The following is a 6,249-nucleotide window of genomic DNA, read 5'->3' on the forward strand; positions in this document are numbered from 1 at the left end:
TGGCTGCCGAAACGTACGGAATATATCTGTCTGCAAGAGCGAGTAATTTGTCTTTGTAAAGTATCCAGTTTTCGTTAACAGAACATTGGGGAAAAGACGGCAAAAATGAGTCATTGAGAAAAAACTCAAGTACGGTGTTGATGGCAACGTAGCTACCTTTGTTATAATCGCGAATCTTTTTATACTGAAATCCAGTAAATAACATGGGTACCCGAAGCGTTAGCTGAAGCAGCTTATGGTCACTATAACCGTCAGAAATTAAGACGGCACCCACGGTTTCAGGTGCAGTAGTTAGTGCCAAATCTAAAAGGTTATTGTCACGGGTGGGTTGATTGATTACCTGAGAAAGATTTAAGTCCAGAGATAATTCAATGAAATCGGTTGCGTGCTTGCACAAAGATGACAAGCACGGCCAATCGATTTGGGGGAAATTGAAATCGCCAAGCAGGTAAACGTAACCAGGTGGACATTTCTGCATGGCAGTAGTAATGCTTTCGCGTAGATCATCAACAAATGGAAGGGACATTTCAGGGGGGCGGTAACAGACATCAACTAATATGTTTCCGCAAGTGGTTTGACAGGCAGCCCAGATGATCTCAAGCGAGGATGAGGTGTCAACTGCATAGGACGAAATCCTTTTATTTATTGCAAGCAGGATACTACCGCCCCTTTTATCATTGCGATCATGCCGATAAATGTTTAATAGGTCACTTTGTGTAAAAATTTCATCATCTGAAACATCGTGGTGCAACCATGTTTCCGTTAGAGCTAGAATGTCAGGATTGCTATCTTCTATATAAGAACAGAATATATTGCGCTTATTTAGTATGCTACGTATATTAGTGTACGATATTGTGAGCAAGCGAGATGAGTCAGTAGAAAGGGGCAGTTTAGGAACTCGTGCACCCGGAAATTTATTTAGCTATCTGCTACATAGTACGACGGTGTCAGTATCAACATCGTACATGTATTCCTTGTTATTAATCCGCATTTTGTCAAGTGACAGTTTGCACGGTTTATCCTGTGCTCTTGCATATTCTAGCAGTTCTTTTCTTGCTAAGCAAGTGCTCGGCGCAAAATCCTCACGAATAGATAAGCGGGAGCCTTTTAGCTTCCTTGCAGAAGCCAGAATGTTCTGTTTCTCTTTAAATGTGACAATCTTAGCGATTATTGGCCTGCATTTGTCATGAGCGAATCGACCAATTCTGTGCACTCGTTTCCAGGAGGTGTTGGCAACATGGCCGACCACCATGCTGCGGCAATGCCAGCGATGTATAAAAGCCAAAATATTGCTATTTCCGCTCAACTCTGCGGTCAAATTAGCATGCAGTCGTGCAGGCAGAGTCGGAATTATATAGAATGGCGTACCTTAAGGTGTCCGAAATCTCGGTCGTACTTATACTTTAAATTTATGGGCCACTGATGGTGCCTCAAAGTAGTCCGAATAATCGAGTTTGTTTTAATCGCTGGTGTCGAAATATTCGGTTGACGCCAGTTGTGAATTGTCCAGTTGCTGAACAGAGGCTTCAGCTTTACGTTAATTAAAACACTCGAGTTTTAATTGCTGGTGTCGAAATAATCATTTGACGCCAGTTGTGAATCGTCCAGTTGCTCAACAGAGGCTTCAGCTTTACGTGGAAAAACAGACCATTGAAAAGTACCTGGTGTCGTCTAAAGCAATGACTGAGCGTTACGAGGGGCTCATCAAGGCTGGCCTGGCTCAGAAGAGCATTCATGACATTGAGTGGCCAGGTGTTTCGGACTGATGCTAGAGCCTTGCTGTAAACATAACAAGGTCTCAGCTGTCAATGGAAAGATCATGCGATGTAAAAGGCAACATCTGAGCAGCTTCACTCAACTTGAAATAAACTAATTACAGCACACTGTGTGAACAGGTTTGTTGTCGTCATGTAAATTGAAGGGAAACTCATGTACTTAGAGGCAGAGCAACATGTTTTACAGCCCCAAGCAAATACTTAACAACAATTAAAACGGACACCGACCACTAAAGTTTTTTAGAAAAAATTTCGACGACGTCGGCATTTTGCCCGCGTTCGCACAGAACGCTTGCGGCGTTGGTGCCTGTTGCAGGTGCCTCTGGGGGTGGCTTGGAGGTTTTTGCCTAGATCAGAAAGGGACACTCGTCGAGCAGCGTCGGAAGTCTTTACCACCTTCTAGCCTCGCAACGTTTTTATATAAATACACATTTGGTGCCCCAGCTAAACTTTGCCTCCCTTCCCTCCTTCCCTCCCGTCCCCCCACGGCCTTTCGTGCGACGGAAGAAGTCGCGTTTGCTCTGCGCCATGCATTCGCTCCTCGTGAAAGCACCCGAGGCACTCGCACATACAGCATACGGCGCGCAGCGGCGATTTCATTGCCGTTGGACTATATACGGAACCTCATGCCGACGCCGACGGCAGAAATCCGCTTGGAGTGTCCATATAAATGCTATCACATTAAAAAAAAGGTCAGACGTTGCGTCTGAGCAGCTTCACTCAATTTGAAATAAACTAATTACAGTTAAACATGGATATAACGAAATTGACAAATTCCCGAAAAACTCCGTTATAAAGAGGATTTCGGTATATGCAGGTTCGGCACGAAAATTTGAAAAAGAAACTCTTACTGTATTTACTCCGTTCCAACGCGCCCTCAATCGTAACGCGCACCTGTTTTCCGTTTTCGTCGAAGCACTCATCCTTGGAATGTCACACCAGGTACCGGATGCTTGGACGCGTGTCGTTTCGCACAAGCGCGAGGCATCGGAAACGAAGAGCGAGCGTCACGATTGTGTCGTAGCGTTGTATGGTGTTACAGTAGAACCCCGCTGTAATCCGGGGGGCTGCGTTTTCCCAGCTGTTACGTCGTTTTCGGCCGGTCCCAGCACAGCTCCCATATAACCCAATGTATTGGTAACAACGCTGTTGCGTCGCAACTGTGGGACCATTCCCGCATCATACGTTGCGAACTGCCACCCCGCGCCGGCCTGAGCGGCCATTTTGAGTAGTTTTCATGTCGCTTGGCTTGGTGGCTTGACGACGGCATTGGCCGCCGAAAGTGCCGGGGGCGACAACTATGACGTATTATCGGTTTCCGCCAGCAAAAGTAGGGCCCTTGAGATCCGTAATTGCTATGTAAAGATGGTGTCTATGACGCATTGTGGCCCTAAAACTGGTTTTGGCTCTTAGATATTCCGTATAAAGTCCAAGGGCGATAACGCAGTCGCTGCGCGCCGTATACTGTATGTGCGAGTGAAAACGTGCGAGGGGAGCCGATGACCGCGTCTAAATCTCGCGCGCGAGAAAAGCAGGGAGGAAGCGCGCCTTCTTCCGTTGCGCTCGAGGCACCGGCAAGGGAGCTAGGGGGGAGGGATAGCGGGGCGGCGTTGTACTGTACTCTGGCATCAACTGCGTACTGCGCGGCGGCGCGCGGTCGCGCGGGCCGCATCTTGAAAGCGATCTGCGTTGGGGCAGAGCGTAGCAGTGTAGGTGCGTCGGCGGCTTGTAGCTTAGTGCATGCTGTGTGTTTTCGGCGCTCAGTTTGCGTTGAAGCGATAGACAACAGCACGAAGGTCACTTCGCTCGCTTCTCCAGCGGCGCTTCCACATGCCGCCTGCGTGTGACAACGCGTGTCCGTGCTCATCGAGTGTGATGCGTCACAGCGTGTACCAGCTAGCGCTTCGGCAACATCAACTGGAAAAGGAGAGAGTGCCGGCTTGGCGGGCTAGGCCAGCTGCAGCAAGCGGCAGGATCAGGTTTGAATGACGGGAGGGGGAAAGGTCACGCCCGCGGCGGCAAGATCGCCGGGTCGAGGGATGCAGGCCCGCCTCGCACACGTGCGATCGCTTCGCATTCTGTCGCGGTGGAGAAGGTGCTTCCGGTTGCTGCTCGCGCAAAAATGACAAAATTTGGGGCGAAATCTCTAGGTTGTCGGAGGGGGAAAGTCGTTATATCGAGGGGGTCTCCCGCTGCCACTTCGTTACATGGAGGTCTCAAATACATGTGCTTTTATGGAGTAACGGTGGGGAATAGAAAAACTTCGTTATATCCAGGAATTTGTTATATGGAGGTTCGTTATAAGCAGGTTTAACTGTACAGCACGCTGTGTGAACAGGTTGTTTGTCTTCAATTCAGATACTTTCATTTCATTTCATTTTATTACCTTAAAGACCCCTTGCGAGGTATTACATAAGAGGTGGGAGTACAAAATAAAACAGAAGGTTGTCCTCTATGTTATTTTACAGAAAGAACACTTGTTGCTTCTTCCATGAAGGCAGATGAAGTGGTGATGGCAGCGACGTGGTGGGGAAGGCCGTTCCAGTCTTTAGCTGTGCGATGAAAAGTGATGACGAGCAGGTGTCAGTGCGTGCACTAGGGCACTGAGTGGGTGGCCTGTGCGCAGTGATATGCGTGAAGATGGTAAAATGTAAGGTGTGTGGCGAAGTGAACTTGGGTAGAACTTCTGGAATAATGATAAGCTCGCGATACAGCAACGGTTGCACTAGCGTATCCAAACCAGAATCTACTTTTAATGGTGAAACGCTGATATCATATGGAGTATGACGAGTGAATGTATCTTACGGCACGATTTTGTATGGATTCTGATGCGTTGCTTAGGTAAATCTGGTGAGGATGTCATATGGGTGATGCGTATTCGAGTTTCAGCCTAACCAGTGTTTTATATCCTTGTAATTTTACCTGTTGAGGAGCATTGTAGAGGTTGCGTTTCAGAAATCCCAAGGTTTTGTTAGCAGATGATATGTTGTTAGTTACATGCAAGCACCAGTTTAAATCATGCATGTTCGTAATGCCTAGGTACTTAATTGAGTTTACAGTGTCGATTGGGATATCATTCATTGTGTAGGGAAACTCATACCGATTACGGCTGCGGGAAATTGACAGATTTACATTTATTAGTGTTTAGGACCATTAACCAGTTATCACACCAGGCTGTAATGTTGTTCAGGTCATTTTGCAGATAAATGCAGTCATTAGTGTTAGTGATAGTTCGATAAACAATGCAATCATCAGCAAACATACGAATCTGAGAGGAAACGTGTAGTGGAATATTAGAAACAGGGGCGGACCTAGAACTGAACCTCGGGGGACACCTGATGTTATGGAAAGAAATTCTGAGGTAGTATTGTTAAGACTGACGAACTGTGATCGGTTACTAAGAAATTCTTTTTCCATGCTAGGACATTAGGGTAAAAGTTCAAGTGAAAAAGTTTTAATAATAAGCGTTGATGAGCTACTTTATCAAAAGCCTTTGCAAAGTCAAGAAAAATGATATTGGTCACAGTGTTAGCATCGAGATTTGAGTGTAGGTCATGAAGAAATGTAGCTAATTAAGTGTCACACAACAGACCTTTAAGGAAGCCGTGCTGCGATGGATGTAAAGAGTTATTACTGGTCTAGGAAATTCATTACGTGTGAGTATATGACGTGTTCCATTATTTTGCAAGGGACACTAGTTATGAAACAATAATTTAAGGGTGAATTACGGTTACCTGATTTGTAGACTGGAACGACCTTTGGGAGCGTGCCTGATGATAATGATTGGGAATACAGCAGGGTTAGATACGTGGCAGTGATGCGCTTCGACTTTTTAATAGCTTTGAGGTGATTTCGTCAACACCGGCTCATGAGGATAATTTATGATGATCAGTCAGTGTGGATATTCCATCTGGTGAAAAATAATATCCGGCATTGGAGACATGACAGCAACAGGGGAAGCAGGAAGAGGCACGTGTGGCTCAGTAGTGAAAACAGGTGAAAAGCACTATTAAACAGTTTGGCACTGTCAAGATCAGGTAAAATTTCACCATCTTTCGAAATTCTGACACCAGGGATGACTGGGGATTAATTACCTGCCAAAATTTTTTTTCAGTTATTGCTTAGCATGCAGGGTAATTCTGAATGAAAAAATGAGTGCTTCTGTTGCCGGATAGCTATCAAGTAGGCGCGTTCGATGCGTAGTATTTTTTCAAGAGCTATAGGGCTTGGCCTCAGTTTAGCGGAGCGAAATAGGACGTTTCTTTTTGTTTCCTGTTTTTTTTTAGTGCGTTTGTGAAGTGTGGTTTGTTGCAATTAGAGCGAAGTAAGATAGTATAAACTGCGCGACGAGGTTATTCATCTTATTTTGGAAGAACAACCAGTTTTCTTGTATCGAGCAATTTTTCAAAACGTAATTCAAATGATTGATAGAATGCAACTAGTTCATTGTTTATCGTGGTACAATTTCCTTTTT

Source organism: Dermacentor silvarum, chromosome 10 (genome assembly GCF_013339745.2).
Source record: "Dermacentor silvarum isolate Dsil-2018 chromosome 10, BIME_Dsil_1.4, whole genome shotgun sequence".
Lineage (NCBI taxonomy): Eukaryota > Metazoa > Arthropoda > Arachnida > Ixodida > Ixodidae > Dermacentor > Dermacentor silvarum.